At 43.3% G+C, this 18,697-nt stretch overlaps 1 long non-coding RNA gene across 2 annotated transcripts in view; it reads left to right on the top strand.

Moving 5' to 3' along the window:
* Positions 1-18,697, top strand: part of LOC104664202 — an 89,722-nt gene that overhangs the window by 53,812 nt on the left and 17,213 nt on the right. The window contains exons 1-3 of one of the 2 annotated variants that reach the window (XR_748222.1): positions 4,794-4,828; positions 6,079-6,277; positions 6,408-6,693. The exons of the other annotated variant lie outside the window; for it this stretch is intronic. This is a non-coding gene — a long non-coding RNA (uncharacterized LOC104664202). Of the gene's footprint in view, positions 1-4,793; positions 4,829-6,078; positions 6,278-6,407; positions 6,694-18,697 lie in introns of those variants that run through there. 2 annotated transcript variants of the gene reach the window in all.

The raw sequence follows: 18,697 nt of genomic DNA, 5'->3' as shown, positions 1-18,697 counted from the left end.
GCTTTAGCAGAATCTCTGAATTTCTGACATGTGTTTTAAAATCATTTTTCTGTACAAAATATTTTCTTATTGCTTATAATTTCCTCTTTGACCTGTGCATTTTTTTTACAAGGGTGTAGTTTAATTTTTAAGCCCTTGGAGACTTCTAGATACTTTATTGTTATTGATTTCTAATTTAATTTTATGGCTCTAAATAAGCTTTTAAAGATTTCAATATTTTGAAATTTATTGCAACATTTTAGAACCTAGCATATGGCCTCTCAGTGAATGTTCTGTGTGTTCTTAAAAAGTGAATGTGTATTCTACCACTGTTCGGTAAATGCCAATCAGCTCAAGTTTGTTGATAGTCAAATCTTCTATATCCTTACCCATCTTTTTGTCCTATTTTTTCTGTCAATTATTGAACAAGAGGTGTTAAAATCTCCAATTACTTCTATTTCTCTCTTTAACATTGTCATTTTTTTCTTTGTGGATTTTGAATTTCTCTATACATTTTGTATATTTTGAAGGTCATATACATCTTGTATTGTCATGTATTCTGATGAATTGACCCTTTTGTCATTATTAAATGTGCTTTATCTCTATTCATATTCCTTGCCTTGAAATTTATTTTGACTGGTATTGATATAGCCACATCACATCGTGCTTGTGAAGCTCACATTTTGCATGGTATATCTTTTTCTATCCTTTTCCTTTCAGTCTAAATCTTTAAAGTGCATTTGTCTTAGACATGCTTTTTTTGGCCACAGGATAAAAAGGAAGCCACAAAAATTACTAGATGCCCTATGATGAAAGAAAAGGTTTCTAAATGGTGTTATGTCTGGATAACTATAAATCACATATTAGCTTCCATGACTTTAGGCAAGTGATTGATTAAAAATATAATTTTCCTGTAATTTGTCAGTTGCTCAGCTCACACAGATCCTTTTGACAGCTGTTTCTTAAACAAGAAAAATATGAGACTGTCAGAGACAGTTTAGGTTGCTGGTGTTACATCTTGCAATAAAAACATCATTTGAATGAAAGGAGATTATAAGAGTTTGCTGCTAACTCTGAACAAACACCATCATCTTGCAGCATGGCAGTGGATCTGGCAATGGCAGTTTGATGACTCTAATCAAAGCACTTATATGAACTGAAGTGAAAAGAAAGAGAAAGGAAAACAAAGAAATTATTTTACTCTAAACAACAGGTGCCTTGAAATTAAATGATCTTTAGTGGTTAAATGACCTTATACTCACTCTCTTTTCCTATCCATCACCAACTCGTACATTCTAGTCTTTCAAATTGCTAGACTGAATTAAAAATTGTTTTCTATACAGGGTCAGGAAAATATGGAAATATAGCCATATGATAATTATTATAATCCGTATTTATCATATCTATATTTTATACCTAAGATTTACACTTGTTTTGCACAGGAATATTTGGATCAATTTCAAACCTAGAAGTGTTTTTGAAAGACTTATTTCTTATTTTTATGCTAAAGTCTCATAAACAATATTTAAAAGCAGCTAGCAAATATGTGCTGAGTGAGAACAGGAACACTTTGTAATATTCTTGCTGAAAGTGCAAAACCTGATTCTGATCCTAAGGGAATTCCGGATAAACTATACTAACGAACATTCTACAAAATAATTGGCTGCATTCTTTAAAAATATCAGAGTCAAGCAGCACACCAAGCTGAGGAACTGTTCTAGATTAAAGGAGATTAAGGAGACATCACAACTAAATGTAATGCCTTATCCTGGACTAGACTCTGAACCAAGTGGGGAAAGTAGCTGAAAATGACATTACTGGGACAATTGATGAAATCTGAATATGGACTATCATTGAGAAATAGTATTATATCACCGTTAAAATTCCTAATTTTGATCATTGGATTGTGATTAAGTAAGAGAATGTCTTGTTCTTAGGAAGCACACACACATCAGGACTTAGGGGTATATGGACCTGATGTCTGCAGCTTACTCCCAAATGGTTTGAGGGGAAAAATCCTCTTTTTTCTCTCTCTTTATCCCTAGCCTATAGATAGATGGTGGGTCTGGACAACGTACCTGTGAGTTCCTTGTATTATTCTTACAATTTTTCTCTAAATTTGAAATCCTATCAAAATATAGAGTTACCGAAACAGACAGACTGCTAACAAATTGTCTTTCTCATTAACCTACATGTCTATTAGAGATTAGGAAATCCTTCATTTGCTTTAGCAAAAAGCATCACAGCACAGACTTTGAGCCAAAGAGTGATTTGAATTAAGGCTCCCTGTGTGAACGTGGATAAGTTACTTAACTTCTCTGACCTTCAGTTTTCTCCTTTACAACACAGGGATAATGAGTCCTATCAAAAAGTTGAACGGATTAAATAAAATTATATACATACATAATTTCATTTGGTGTTGGACATATAGTAAAATGTAGCTCCTGTTGTTTAAATTGATTAAGGGGTGTCCAATAGTATCTAGTATTGTGCTATCTAATAGAAACAAAATGCAAGTCACACATGCAATTTAAAATGTAAACTTTTAAACAAAATTTAAAAAGTAAAAAGCAAGTGAAACTGATTTAAATGATTTAGGTTTATTTCATCCAATATACCAAACTATTATATTTCAAAATGTAATCATTATAAAACTTACTAAAGAGAGATTTTACATTTTTTAATTTACTAAACACTCGAGACAGTGTGTATTTTATAGCACCTCTCGGTGTGTTCTAATAACATTTCAGATGTTTAACGGCCACATGTGAGTGGCTGCCATACTGGACTGTACAGGTATAGACATTAAGAATTGGACTTTTTCCAATTTCAACACTTGTCATTTTATATTTCTATGAACTATTATCATAGTATTGTGAACTATTACACAATATTCTTTATTTAATATTGATCTATCATTTCCCTTATTACATATTTTCCAAAGAAGCTCCAAGAGGGTTGTATTTCAGCTGTGACCAAACACTCCATCAATCCACATTCCTCCATTGGTAGGACAGTCAGGGACTTGCAGTGAGTAGAAGGGCTTTTTACGTGACCCCACATGATGAGGAAGCATTAGAGTAACCAAATGCTAGTTGCCCAGGAATGCTCTGGTTTTGCTGCCTAATTCAAAGAGGTGACTGGTGCTTGTAATCCCAGCACTTTGGGAGGCCAAGGTGGGGGATCACCTGAGGTCAGGAGTTCAAGACCAGCCTGGCCAACATGGTGAAACCTCATCCCTAATAAAAATACAAAAAATTAGCTGGGCATCGTGGCAGGTGCCTGTAATCCCAGCTACTTGGGAGGCTGAGGTAGGAGAAGCACTTGAACCCAGGAGGTGGAGGTTGCAGTGAACTGAGATCATGCCTTTGCACTCCAGCCTAGGCAACAAGAATGAAACTCCATTTCAGAAAACAAACAAACAAACAAACAAAAAAAGAGGTGACTGGTATTTTGGAACAAGATCGGGGAGGGAAGCACATATTGGGCATGATGCTAGGTGCCCTATTGCTGGAAACTGACCCCCTCTGAGAGTCTCCAGCTGCTTCCCAGCGGTCCCCAGGGAGCTGCTTTCTCAGGCATGTGTAGGAAGCTGAGTTCCAGCCCAGTGGTGTCCTGGAACTTGTTGTACCAACCCCATGGTGCATATTTCTCCCAAGTTTGTGTTCAGCATCACCTAGTTTGTAGCTTGAAATTGGCCACAATGGGAATATTTATACCGTGGAAATGAGCAAATGCTGCAAAGCAGGGCTTTTCCCCTGCCCAGAGGGCTGGCTTATTCACACATCACTTGTTCCAGCCTCTATTGTGCTCCCACACTAAACACTTTCTGCTGCCCGTAACTGCTCTAGGGCCTTGGCTCTGCTGTCTCAGTTGCTTTCATGAAGGGCAGCCTCTGCTGGCACTGCACAGACCCAACAGAGGAAAGGGACCTGCTCTGCCCACACCTCCTCCACTCTTTCATCTGCCTACCATAAAACAACCTCGGTTGTAACTTTAGCCAATAAAATGGCTGTGTGAAGATCCAGAGTTTTTCCTAATAAAGGTTTCAAAGTGGCCTACGATCTAAGTTTGAAATATAAACTCAAATATCCATCAATTAATGAATGAGTAAATAAACTGTGGTCTATCCACACAAGGGAATATTATTTAGCCATAAAAAGGAATGAGGTGCTCCAGTGTGGATGAACCTCAAGTATATTAAGCTAAGTGAAACACACTGGACACCAAAGGCCACATATTCTAGGATTCCATTAGTATGAAATGTCCAGAATAGGCAAACCCTTAGAGACAGAAAGTAGATTAGTGATCGCCAAGGCCTGGAGAGATCAGGAGATGGGAAGTGAGTGTTAATGGCTTTGGGGTTTCTTTCTGTGGTGATGAAAATGTTCTGAAATCAAATGGTGGTGATAGTTGCACAACCTGGTGAATGTGCTAAAACCCACTGAATTGTACACTTAAAAACCATGAATTTTATGGAATGTGAGTTACACCTCAGTAAAAAAATAAATAAATAAAAACAACAAACAGCAGAATTAGTGAGCTGTGAGCAGTTCATCTCCCTTTGGAGCTTCCGGGGAGGTGGCTTTTCAGCAGCATGCCCTCTGTCTCCAAGGATGCCAGGAGCAAGGGGATGCAGTTTCCCCTGCTTTGTGGAAAGGATAAGGAGGGCCTCGCTTGGCTTCCTGCTGCTCCTCTGATTAGAAGCACTAAGGGGATCGAGGCTGTGACTGCCTATGAGAAGGGAAAACTAATGCTCCATTTCCCACTCAGCCCCTGGGCTGCTGAACTTCTCCCCACCACTTGCAGAGGAGCTATGCTGGGAAGAGATGAGCTGATGTCGAGCCCAGTGTGTGTGTGTTGGGGGCGGGGGTGAGCTGATGTCCAGCCCAGTGTGTGGGGGAGGGGGATGAGCTGATGTCCAGCCCAGTGTGTATGGTGGAGGGGGGTGAGCTGATGTCCAGCCCAGTGTGTGTGGGGGAGGGGGGTGAGCTGATGTCCATCCAGTGTGTGTGGCGGAGGGGGGTGAGCTGATGTCCATCCAGTGTGTGTGGGGGAGGGGGGTGAGCTGATGTCCAGCCCAGTGTGTGTGCAGGGGATGGGAATGAGCTGATGTCCAGCCCAGTGTGTGTGTGGGGGAGGGGGGTGAGCTGATGTCCAACACAGTGTGTATAGGGGAGGTGGATGAGCTGATGTCCAGCCCAGTGTGTGTGGGGGGGTGGGGGAGGAGTTGATGTCCAGCCCAGTGTGGGGGAGAAGGGGGTAAACTGATATCCAGCCCAGTGTAGGGGACAGTGGCTGCTCCATTGAAGTCCTGGTTTCTGAGAGATGGGCGTGACTGGTCACTGCAGACTTGCAGGCACCCCCACTCCAACCTCAGAGGAGAGTGGGTGTGTAGCCACCAGCAGCTGGGAGAAGATGAGGCCAAGTCACATAGGAAGGACCTGGGCTTGGGAGAGCAGCTAGGAACTGAGACCCTCTAGTGGGGCCTAGAAAATAAGCTAAAGTACCAGAGATGCTTCCCAGGAGAGAGTGACCACAGCAGGGCAGTCACCAGAGAGATATCTGTCCTCCAGCCCCTCGCCCAGCTCTCCTCCCCAATCAACCCTAGGGCCAGGAGGAGGGCCTGTGCATAAAGAAGTAATCTGTGGCTCCTTCCCTTGGAGGAGGAGGAGGCTCCTCTTCCAAGACCTGGCTGGACTTGGAGCAGTTTTTCACCTACGTCTGAGCCTGACCTTCAAAAATGGGCAGGACCACATCTGATTACCCAGATGAAGTGACTTCAATGAAAGTGTCTGACATTTAGGACGTCTTTACAAAGCCAGGAAAGAGGGCTCTATGAAGCATAGTGGGAATAGTCATTGTGGAAAATTGTTTCCTGTTGTCCCTCACAGTTACACTCCTCAGTTAAACCAGGCAAGAGACATCACTGAAGGATTTGAGAAAAGAAAGGGAATTAGAGCAACCCAGACTGCCTCTCCAGGGAATTCGCTGGTGACCTGGCCACTTGGAAGTTCCTGGATATGTGCAGGAGACCTTGGGTTGATGGAGAGGATAAAGGTGGTAGTTTTCATTTCCCTCTTTTCATCCCCATCAAAGGCTGCTCTTCTGAGTCTTCAATTTCCAGACCAACCTCCCTTAAGGTGACTGACAGTGGGGACCTCAGCCTCACCTACAGGGGTGTGGACTGATCCAATGGTCTCAGTGAGAGACCCAGACAATATTTCTACATGAAGCATGTTGGATTTCTGAATTATCCAGCCTCAAATGACACTGAGGTGGGACAGTGCTAACCCAGGTGAGGTGAGACTAAGCCAAGTTCAGTCCAACTTCTTTTCAGGCTATTACCATAAAGCTTCGAAGACCTTATTCTCTATTCTCTCCTATGTCACCTTGTTTCAGTAGGCACTGTCATGCCCATTTTACAGATAAGAAAACTGAGGCTCTGAGAAGTTGAGGGACTCGGTCAAGGCCACATGTCAGTGAGTGCCAGACGTTTCTGCAACTCCTACAAAATCCGAAGTTCCCCAAATCCAGACCATCTCGATCTACCCCTGTGACCCACCAAAAGAAGCTGGCCTTCCCCATTCTCCTATCTCCATGGTGCCATTTGCCTTTCAGTCTCCTAAAAAGAAGCACTTACTCTCCTCCCCAAATTGCAGAGGGAAGCTTCAAATACACTTGTAATCATTCTTTCAGTACCCAGCAGTATACGTAAGTTCTATTTAATAGCATTAACCTACTTTATAATGACTTTTTGGAAGTCAGGAACATACCCATAAAGACTAATTCCATTCTAATAGATTTTGAAGAAAACACCACTAAATAGAAGACAGTACCTCAAAAGCAGTTTAGACAATGCAGAAAAGTAAATGTCTCCCAGAGGAAGTGGGGGTGGAAACGGGAGAGAAAAAGATCAGGAGTTTTTGCTGTGCATAATTCTTGGTAATACACATTGCAACTCTGTCACAAAACATAACTCAAAGCAAAATGGCTATGTCAACACAGCTGTGTCAAAATGTTCTGCTTTGGATCGGGGATTCTTCAGAGAGTGGAGGGTGAGAGGGCCCAAGAGGATTGAGTTGGGGCAGAAAGGGAGGTGAATGCTCTGGGCTTGTTCTAATTGAGTGCTAGCTCATCCTCAGCCTGGGGTTACTGGCTGGGCATGTGGCTAATGGGTCAGGACAACGTGCCTATCTTTCTTCCTTGTCGTTCATAGTACTGAGTGCAGGGCACGTAGTAGGTTCACAGTAAATGCTAATCACTTGATTGGATTTTAGTCATCCAATAGGTAGGCAGAAGGATGTTTATGTCAATTACAACAGCAACTAAAATCTCCATCCTCAAATTCCTGGTATAAGCTAAGATCAATAAGAGTATTAATAGCCAGTAATAAGCACAGAGAGTATATAAACATGAACATGATGGGCTAAGGATACATTAGATTTAATTTTCTTTAATTATATATGCTTATGGAATATGTAATTCATTTCTTTAGAGGGAAGGAAGGACAGGAGGAAGGAGAATATGAATTGTCAGGGGTGGCCTGTCTTGCAATTCCCCAGAATGTTTTTCAGCAAGGAGGAGCTGGGTAGGAGCACTTCAAAGCAGCAGGAGTTGGGGTATAAGGGGGTGATAGTCTTGTCTCTACTCTGAGGAAGGTCTCAAACCATCTCATCAACTCCAAGGAAGGCACAATTACCAGCCTTGAGGGTGGCAAAAGATTAGGCCCTGATTCCATCCCCTCAGGGCTGAAAGCAGGTCTAGCACACAGAGGAGGTACCCAAGGCCAAACATAATCAGTGATGGATGCCTTCACTCTCCAGAGTGGGAGTCCTGAGTGCAGGAACCAAGTGCTGCTCATTAAACTATCTCCACACCTTGCACAGAGCCTGACACACAACACAAGAATTCCATGAGCATTTGTTGAATGAATAGGCAAGTGACTGAATGAACTGTTTCTTTAATTTATATCTGTGGCTGGAAGAAATTCCCCTTTTTACTTTTGAAATACTCCTCTTTTTGTTTCTTTGAATCATTTCCTCTGTTTTGTGACAATGCAATGCACCACTTCCCTCACATCCTATATTCCAATTCAGCTTGGAACCCTTGTGCTGTGCACAAATACAGAAACATTTTAAGAAGTGCACCAACCCTAGGCCAACCTAAGTTCATCCATCATGGTATGACTGGAATGTATCTGAAAAGGGACCGATGTTCATTTATGTGCACACAATGTAATATATCAAAGCTTGTTTATCCTCAAGAGTTCCTGGCTAAACTCTGTCTTTCAAGATATTCTCAGCCACAGAAATTTCCTCTTTACATGTGAGGCAGCTTGCTCACTGTATCACTAAACACCACGAACCCCAAGCAAGAGTTTTGAAGCCCTGTCCTAACAAGCTTTAAGGATTTGACAACCTTAGAGTCAGGGCAGAGACAGCGTTTTTGAAGTATAGCCAGTAAAGCATGGCAGGTCTGAATCACTCTAATATGCAGAGAAAGCCAGTGATGAAGCCAACCAGAGCGGGTGCTGTGGCTGGACAATGACCTTTGGGGCCGGAAGCCCAGGAACAGGCCAGCCTCAGCCCTCCTGAACAGCATAACAAGAGGAATAAGACTTGAATTTTTCCAGCCCTCTCTTTTTATTGCTACATAATAATTGTACACATTTATGGGGTACATATTTTGAAACATGCATACAATGTGTAATGATGAACTCAGGGTAATCATGATATCCATCACCTCAAACATGTATCATTTTTGTGTGTGTTGGGAACATTCCAAATCTTCTCTTCTAGATATTTTGAAATATACGATAAACTATTGTTAATCATAGTCACCCTATTGTGCTGTCGAACACTAGCACTTAATCCTTCTATCTAACGGTATTTTTGTACCCATGGGTGAATGATGACAGGAGCCACTAGCCTAGTTTATTCACTATGAAGGCAACATAAAGGGTCTGCTGGCCAGATTTTACTTGTTAAATCTGTTAGCCTCATCTCCCGGAACACTGACCACATGCCAGAAGCTGTTCTAAATGCTTTGCATGGATGAATACATTAGCTCATTTAATCCTCAGGATCCCATGGGCTCATTCCCATCATCATTCTTATGTTACCAAGGAAGACAACTGAGACCCAGAACAGTCTATGGCTTGTAGGTAGCAGGGCCAGAAGGGGAACAGTCGGTGGGATGGCAAGGTCATGGTGCCTCTCTCATCACTGTGCTGGCACTGTTGTCTTTCAGTTATGGCTTTTGGGCATGAGATTTCACCTATCTGATAGTCATTACTTTTGCTAAATGGGGCATAATTGGGTAGTAACATCCACTTCATTAGGTTGTGCTGAAGATGAAAATTAATAGCATCTAGTGATGTGTTTGGCCCATAGTATCTGTTCTATAAATGGAGTAATTTTCGTTATACTTAAGGTTGGAAATGGGAAAACATGAGTTCAACTTATATTAAGTTTAATTTCCTTTGTATAGAAATACAGGTTGGGCTAACTAATAATAGAAATCTGCCTATGTTGATTTTACTTCAAGAAATAATTTTTATAATGTAAATGTCACAGGGCTACTTCCTGTGATGCATATTTCCTGGGACAGCTTTGGGTTCCAATAACCATTAATTCAGTGTGTTAATACATCTATCCCACAGGCGTGGAAGGTTGGTACTAAACTTGGTAGTCAGGTCTCTTTGTTTGCTCTACATTGAAAAAAAAAATTACATTTCCTTTCCCTTTCTGCATCCCCGCAAGAGAATCTTCCATTCATTGATTATCTAACCTGTCCCAAGTCAGCTCTGCATCCATCACAGCTTTGCAAGGAGGGAGCCTGAGTTTCCATGAAGTTCTGCCACCTGCTTAAGGTCCCACAGCCATAACAATAGCATGGGGGCCCAGCTCCCTCTAGCTCCCCAACCAGTGCTCACTCAAATGCACTTCTTGCAGCAGGCCAGGCCTTAGAAATCTGCGGGCTTCAAAAAATTGCAGACTTTAGCATTAAAACCATTATTTTCAATGAGAGATTAGGAAAATTAAGAATCATCCATTTTTAAGGGGAACAACACACATGGGACCTGTTGTGGGGTATGGGGGGGATGGGGAGGGAGCCTAGATGATGGGTTAACAGGTGCAGCAAACCACCATGGCACACGTATACCTACGTAACAAACCTGCACGTTCTGCACATGTATCCTGGAACTTAAAGTAAAATAAAATAAAAAGAATTACCCATTTTCTTATGCCCTAATAGTAAATGGGATGAACACTAACCAATATCATCATTAAGAACTTTCATTGACCGGGCACCGTGGCTCATGCCTGTAATCCCAGCACTTGGGGACGCCAAGGCGGGCAGATCATGAAGTCAGGAGATCGAGACCATCCTGGCCAACATTGTGAAAACCTGTCTCTACTAAAATACAAAAAATTAGCCAGGCGTGGTGGTGCATGCCTATAGTTCCAGCTACTTGGGAGGCTGAGGCACAGGAATTGCTTGAACCCGGGAGGTGGAAATTGCAGTGAGCTGAGATTGTGTCAGTGCACTCCGGCCAGGCGACAGAGCAAGATTCCATCAAAAAAAGAAAAGAAAAGAAAAAAAACAACTTTCATCATCTCATCATATTTCACCATGTGGAGTTGGGGAAACCACCTTCTACATACAAATCCCGTTACTATGGTTTTGTCTTGATATTCACGTTTTCTTCTCTGATTATAAAGTAAATTACAGACAACATATCATCCCTAACAATTTCAGTATGTACCTCTAAAAAATAAGGACATTTTTCTATCTAACCATGCCACCATGATCACACCTGAATGAATATCATCTAATTGTCCATATGTATATTCGAATTTTCCCAATTGTCCCAGAAGCGTCCTTTATAGCTGCCAAAATTGTCTTTTGAAATTCTTACCCACGGATAAAAAGAGCTGATCATGTCTGTAAAACGGCACTTGAAGGCATGTCCCCATGCAGGGCATCAGAGGAGTCTTGGGTGACTCCAATATAAATTCATTGACAAAACACAACAAAACAAAACCATGTATGCAACACCTCTATAATCAGGCAGTAGCTTTCACAGATTGGAAGTACAAGTCAAATTTAATATTGAGGTCTGGGTGGCAGGTTTTCCCTTTTTTTTTTTAACCTATCTCAGCTGGTGCTAACATGCCTAATTCCTCTCAATGCTGGAGATAGCTTACCTTCCCCTTGGGTGGATGTCCTAGGTCACAGTCAAGTGGCAGCTAGGAATGTGGACAGCCCTTGCAGCTGAGTTTGAGGGTCTTCCAGTTTTGAATCTCAGTGCTTTAGGTAGGAGGTACAGATGTTGCAGGAACCTCACTTCTTCTCCCAGTAGGATGACCAACCACTCTGATTTGCCTGGGACTTTCAGTTTTAAAATCAGGATAAGTTGGTCACTCTCCTCCCCCAGGGTGTTCTGCTTGCCCTTCATGGCAAAGCTCTGCTCTTATTTGAGCTGACACGTCCATTAACCCACAGTATTTACTCAGCCCCTATTATGTGCCTAGTAGATAACCGGGGTGGGGGGGGCGGCTACAAAAGAAGGTGGATGGGAACTGATATTGATGACCTACTGTGGGGCTATCACTTCACAGAACCAACTAATTCACTCCCCAGGTGTGATCACCATGAGGGCTGGGGTTCTCTCCACTTGTCTCTCTCTGTCTGTATGCCAGAACCAACTGGGCAGCACCTCCAGGAGTTTCTAATTCAATCAGTCTGGGGTGGGGGGGCCTAAGCACTCTTATTTTTAAAAAGTGCTTCTAAGTGATTCCGGATAACCCTTTCCCTGCATCTCAGACCATAAGTTTCTCAGTGCAAACCTCTATGTGACTGATACTAGTTGGCATGTGAGAGAAAACTGATTTGTTCATCTGACACAACTTGCTCCATATAGAGCAAGAGTGACAGCAGCTTTGCCCTTGAGGGACATGCTCACCCACTCGGGCCCTGGCAGTCTGGGTTTAGAGGCTGGCTGTCTGCAGGCTGTTCAACCTCCTATGCTCTCCTGGGGAAGATGGGAGCCCCTAGTCACCCAGATCCTTGTCCAGGTAACCTCAGGTGATCTCCTATGGTCATTGTCCGATGAACCAGATTATTACCCCACACTGACCTCTATGAGGCAACCTCCTTCTAACAAATGAAAGCTACAGAAGGTGACCTCCTAGAATGTCTGTCACATAATACTGACATACACTTCTTGAATAAAAGTTGGTAAGACATGACAAATGCACATGAGAATATAAGGTCAGCATATACCAAGTACCAAATGAAGAGTTTCATCAATAAGCAATGTAGGAGTGATGGAACACTTTGGATGGTGTATTAGTATGTTTTCACACTACCTGAGACTGGGCAATTTACAAAAGAAAGAGGTTTAATGGACCTACAGTTCCACATGGCTGGGGTGACCACATAATCATGGTGGAAGGCAAGAAGAGCAAGTCACATCTTAGGTGGATGGCAGCAGGCAAAGAGAGAGCTTGCACAGCTTTCATTTTTAAAACCATCAGATCTTGTGAGACGTATTCACTATCATGAGAACAGTGTGAGAAAGACCTACCCCCGTGATTCAATGACCTCCCACCGGGTTCCTCCCACGACACATGGGAATTGTGGGAGTTACAATTCAAGATGAGATTTGGGTGGGGAGACAGCCAAACCATATCGGATAGGGTAGGGTCAGAAGGCTTCCTGCAGGAGGTGGATAAACTTTGGAAGGTGGGCAAGATAGAAGAGTAGAGAGAAAGCAGGCCCTGCTCAGAGGAGAATGTGGTCCTCTATCATCATAGTCACTTGTTTGGAGGAAAAAATAAGGGTATCACTTCATTTTCAGATGCTTGCATTGTAAGGCCACTGACATCACCAGTGAATATAGCTTAGAGATTAAAACCATAAGCTCCAGAGACAAGCTACCCGGGTCCAAGCTGGGTTTCCTGGTTATGTAACCACGGGCAAGATAGAGTTCTTTTTCTGTAAAGTTGGATTAACAATGATATCAGCCTAATATGATTGAAATAATGATGACCAGATAACACACAGAGTGTGCAGTACGGAGCCTGACACATCATAAGCATCCAATAAATGCTGGTAATGATTGTTGTTAGCATTATTAATTAAAGACTTGGTCAGTTACTATAATCACATGGGTCAGACATCTCTCAAAAGTTTAAGAAAAGTTCTTGGTGAAATCATTACTCACAGAAGATGGCTCTCCTTTACTGGAATGGGGGCAAAGCTGACATTAAACCTCCAGGGCTTGTCATGTTTGGAGAATCATCAGCATAACACTAGATCTATCTGTGCCCAGTGGATAAGCAAGCTGATGTCTTAATTTGCTAGGGTGGCCATAAAGTGCCACAGACTGGGTGACTTACACAACAAAGATTAACTTTCTTATCACTCTGGAGGCTACAAGTCCAAGATCAAGGTATCGGCAGGGTTGATTTCCTCTGAGGCCCCTCTCTGTGGCTTGTAGACTCAGCCTTTTGGCTGAGTCCTCACATGGTTGTCACCCTGTGTTCGCAAATCCTTCGTATCTCCTTTTGTGTCCAAATTTCATCTTCGCATAAGGACACAAGTCTGGATCAGAGCTCACCCTAAAGGCCTCATTTTAACTTAATCACCTCTTTAAAGACCCTATCGCCAAATACAGTTACATTTCCAGGTCCTGGGCGTTAGGGCTTCCACATATGAATTTTGGGGGACACAGTTCGGCCCATAACAGCTGGGTTCTGCTTTACACTCTACTTCTGTTGATACAGAGGAGAGGGAATTTCCCATGGCTTTCATTGTCTGCATAGGGAGGAAACCTGGAGTGTTTCAAGCATACGTAGCACATGGTTCCTGTGCTAGCTCAGCCTGGCGAAGCTGCCTGAAGCAGTCATAGGAGGTGCAAACCATCCACAGTTCTCAGCATAAACAAAACACTTACTTCCAAAGTGCTTCTGAGAAGTGAAAATGAGATATTAAATATAAATCATTTGTCCAATACAACCACTAATATGTGCAAACAATATTTCTCACCAATGGATGGGTCACAAAATAAATGTATAGCCAGTCTTTCATAATGAAATATGTGTACTCTTTATAATTGCTAATGATTTAGAGTAGATCATTCTCTCGCTTAGTAAATGGAGCTTTCACATCTTTTGTCTCAGTTAAGTAAAATGCAGTCATGTTGATGGTGTTTAACCAAAAGGAAAGACAGAATAAGGTGGCTGTTTTTAAAGGTTTTAAGCGCCCCTGTTTTGTGACATGCTTTCTCAACTTTTATATTGATGACAACCTAGAAAGTTTTATGATAAATAATTGGCTTGTGGTGCTCAAATGCAGAAGGAATAGGAATTCCTAGTCAAACTATTGAGTTACAAAGGTTTGGTCTCATAGACTCCTTTAAAGTTTTTTTTTTTTTTTTTTTTTTTTTTTGAGATGGAGTCTCGTCTCACTCTGTCCCCCAGGCTGGCGTGCAGTGGCGCGATCTCGGCTCACTGCAAGCTCCGCCTCCTGGGTTCACGCCATTCTCCTGCCTCAGCCTCTCCGGAGTAGCTGGGACTACAGGCGCCCGCCAACACCCCTGGCTAATTTGTTTTTGTATTTTCAGTACAGACAGGGTTTCACCTTGTTAGCCAGGATGGTCTCGATCTCCTGACCTCGTGATCCGTCTGCCTCAGCCTCCCAAACTGCTGGGATTAGAGGCGTGAGCCACTGTGCCCGGCCTTATTGTGTTTTTTTAAGTAAGCACTTGGATCTTCAGAATGTTTCATTTGCATGGGTCTTTTCTGTAAGGCAGCACACAAAAGAAAATTAAATTTATTTGAAAATTCTCCCTGCACTAACAGCCTGGAGTATCCTCTTTACCATCCCCAACACACACACACAGGCACACACACACAGGCACACACATATAGGCACACACAGACACATACACACAGAGGCACACACACACAGACACATACACACGCAGGCACACACACTCGTGCACACACACACACAGCCCTCCCCTTAAAAGTAGCTCAAGCCTAGAAAGTTCAGTTTGATTTTAGGGCTATTTCTAAAATTCTCACACGTTCTTTTGCAAGCTTGGAAAGCTGCCCTAACGAAGCCTAAGGTGGTACATGTTAGGCCTTCAGGTGTCTTGTTTTACTTACTAGAAGTATTCACAATTGATTTTTAAATTCTTGAATCAAATTTCTCTTTCTGGGAAGGTCTACGACTTGGGTTTTAAGTGTCCTCTTAGCCAGAATCCAATTCTCTAGTCTATGGCCAGCCATGAAGGCTGGATAAAAAGGAAAAAAATGCCTTGTGACGTAGGCTTAATTTACATGGCTTTATTGACTTAGAAGCTATAGATTAGCCCTTAAAGCACAATTCTTGCCAATGATGAGATGCCATAAGGAATCACTGTGTTCAGAAGAATAGTGATGTTCCCTTTCATTTATATGATATAAATCATGTATGCTATAATACCACTGAATACACACACATACTCTAACTACACTCACCCTATAACACACATACACACACACTGTAAGTAAAATGTTGTTGGGATATTAATTAGGAATGTCCCTGTTTTATTGGGCAAGTATAATGCCAGTCTGCTGTATACCATAGAAACAGGAGGGCAGAGCCAGCAACATTGTGAGCCTGGGCCTGGACCCACTCCACTGCTAGACAGATGCTCTCATGCCGCACCATTGCAAGTCACCTTTGAGTCGCCCTGGCTTCCACGAACTTCCTGACAGGTCTGCAACTGCCCTTTCAAATCACCTGAAAAATAACGGAACCTGTTAATCAGCCACCTTCCTAAAAGCAACATGTCAGGGGAAAGACACTGTGAGGATGGGTGGAGGAAGGTGGGGCTTCCCAGGGCCAGTTCAGAGAATGTGGGATAGCACCGTGGTCTAAAGCCCAGGTCCTGGACTCCAACAGACACATATTTGAGTCCTGGTTCTGTTACTTATCAGCTTCAAGGGAATAAGTAACTTGCCAATGCTGCACAGAAGGTAAATTCCTGGCCAGGCAAGGGGGCTCATGCCTGTAATCCCAGCACTTTGGGAGGCTGAAGCGGGTGGATCATTTCAGGTCAGGAGTTTGAAAACAGCCTGGCCAACACGCTGAAACCCCATCTCTACTAAAAATACAAAAAAATTAGCTGGGCATGGTGGTGGGCGCCTGTGATCCCAGCTACTTGGGAGGCTGAGGCAAGATAATTGCTTGAACTTGGGAGGCAGTGGTTGAAGTGAGCTAAGATCGCGTCACTCCACCCCCACCTGGGCAACAGAGCGAGACTTTGTCTCAAAAAAAAAAAAAAAAAAAAAGGAAATTCTTATTGCATAGGGTCATGAGGATTAGACAGCGACAAGCACATGAGTCTGGTGTCTGGCACATCCCATCATATTCACTATTATGGTTATTACTACAATGCTTACATGGGCACATGGGCACAGCTCTGGGGAAACTTAGCCATGGATTGATATTAGTGACATCAATAGACAAGTTAGTGATATCAACTGGTTGTCACCAAGCTGACCATCTCTTGCTACATTTCCACTTCATTCTGTGCTATGTCAATACACTTGAGCACAAAGAATTGGAGAAACTGGAATTTATTGAAGGCTTGTGAGCCATTCCAAGCTTTTCAGAAAACTCGAGATTGCCAATATTTATAAACAAAGCATCCTGCTCTGCTGCCCATAGTTTGAAGAGCTTCACTTCTTAGTGAAAGTGGCCAGTCTGTGATTTACCTGCTTGGGACCTTCCTGCTGATCTCTGCAGGCATAAGCATCTTTGCCCGGGCAGCATCTACTGCTTGCCGTCTGAAGGTTGGACTGGAACTTTGGGTCCTTCACAGTTGGATCAACTCTAGATTTGGGGGCTTCACTCTCTAGGGACAGTCTCCTGGTGAAGGGAAACTACTTTCCGTCGACACTGAGGGGTGAATATAACAGAGAAATAAGCTCCTTCTGTACTGCACAGATGTCAAGGGTGAGTCAGGAGAGGAGGATGCAGAGAGCTGGGGACATTTGAGCAGCAGGGTGCCTCAGCTGGCAACTCAGCAATCCTTATTAGCCCAATCCTTCGTGGAACCCTTGCCAGCGTTTCCGCAGTGCCCTACAGAGCATCATTCATCAAGGCAGAGGCTGTAGAATTGCTTCTCCCTGCTGCAGGGGCTCCCTGAAACTTCCGCCATCTCTCTGCAGACCTGTGGATGGCAATTGCCAACGGCATTTCTCTCAGCTACTATCTCTTAGGGTTCAGACAATTGGACAACTCAGCCTTAGCCTGTAAAGGTCACCTCTGGGATTACAGGGGCTGCAGCTCACAGCCTGTGGTTCCTGTTGGGGTCAGGGGGCAGCTCAGGTGCTCTGCAGCTCTTCCAGGGCACGTGACAGCTGCTTAGGCCACTTCAGTGTCACCACCTCACCTGTGCCTGCCCCTCCTTCCTGCTCTGCCCTTTTCAGTCTCCTTCCCTGAGGCTCCTAAGGGAATTTGATTTCAGGGCCTCATGTCTCTCGTCAGGACATGTGGGAGCAGTGCATTCAAAGGGATTGAGAAAAGGCCAACTTTGTGTCATTTTTTTTCTGGCAGTATTCTTGGCTGTGCCAGAGATCACACCAGGACAAAAGCAAGAGGTAGGCAGGCTCAGAGCCAGAGTGGAATGGTGGGACAGGCAGTTGGGGGGATGTTTTCAACTACAAGGAGTAGAGTACCCAAAAGCAGACTAAAGGCAGTTTAAGCAATAAGGGCTATTTTTCCTTCCAAATAACACGTTCAGTAACCCAGTTATGTCTGGATACCAGGTTGTTGCCTCTGCTGTCTTCTGAGTTTTCCAAAAGTCCAAAAGCAAGATGGGGTGAAGCTCTAGCCCGTATCTCTCCAGGAGGGAAATCTTTCCAAGAAGATCCCCCAAGGTGTTTCCACTAATGTCTCTGAATAAAACTAGGTGTCATGGCTGCCAGTGGCTCAAGAACAGCCGGAAAGCGAGTTTCTAACCTTTTGAGCTTCTGTTTGTCATTGATCCAGGTTCCCCCAGCAGGGGAGTATAAGCGGGGATGGCTGCTGGAGAGGCAACAAGCAGTGATGGCGACAGATGCTATCATTTATGAGGATCTGAGTGCTAGCACTGCATTTTTACTGTAGAATTTTACAAATACATATTTTGTTCTTATCCCCACAATAAGACAATATGTATTAAATTATGCTGCATAGTCTCACATGTGCATCTATAAAAATCCAGTCTCAAAAGTGGGTTATTGGCTGAGCGCAGTAGCTCACACTGTAATCCCAGCAATTTGGGAGGTCAAGGCAAGTGAATCACTTGCATCCAGGGGTTCGTGACCAGCTTGGCCAACATGGTGAAACCCCCTTTTTACTAACAATACAAAAATTAGCTGGGCGTGGTGGTGTGCACCTGTAATCCCAGCTACTCAGGAGGCAGAGGCAGAAGAATCGCTTCAACCTGGGAGGTGGAGGTTGCAGGGAGCCAAGATTGTGCCACTGCACTCCAGCCTCAGTGACAGAGTGAGACTCATCAAAAAATAAAAATTAAAAAGTAGATTATCCATGCATGTAAGAAATAGCTTCATTTTCAAGAAGCAACAAGATAACAGCATCAATAGCTGGTGGTAGAGTAGACATGCCTTTATCCCTTTGTGGAACTGGAGGATTAGGACCTGGGATCTGC

This window comes from Rhinopithecus roxellana, chromosome 11 (genome assembly GCF_007565055.1).
Source record: "Rhinopithecus roxellana isolate Shanxi Qingling chromosome 11, ASM756505v1, whole genome shotgun sequence".
Classification (NCBI taxonomy): domain Eukaryota; kingdom Metazoa; phylum Chordata; class Mammalia; order Primates; family Cercopithecidae; genus Rhinopithecus; species Rhinopithecus roxellana.
This window is presented reverse-complemented; position numbering and strand designations above follow the sequence as displayed.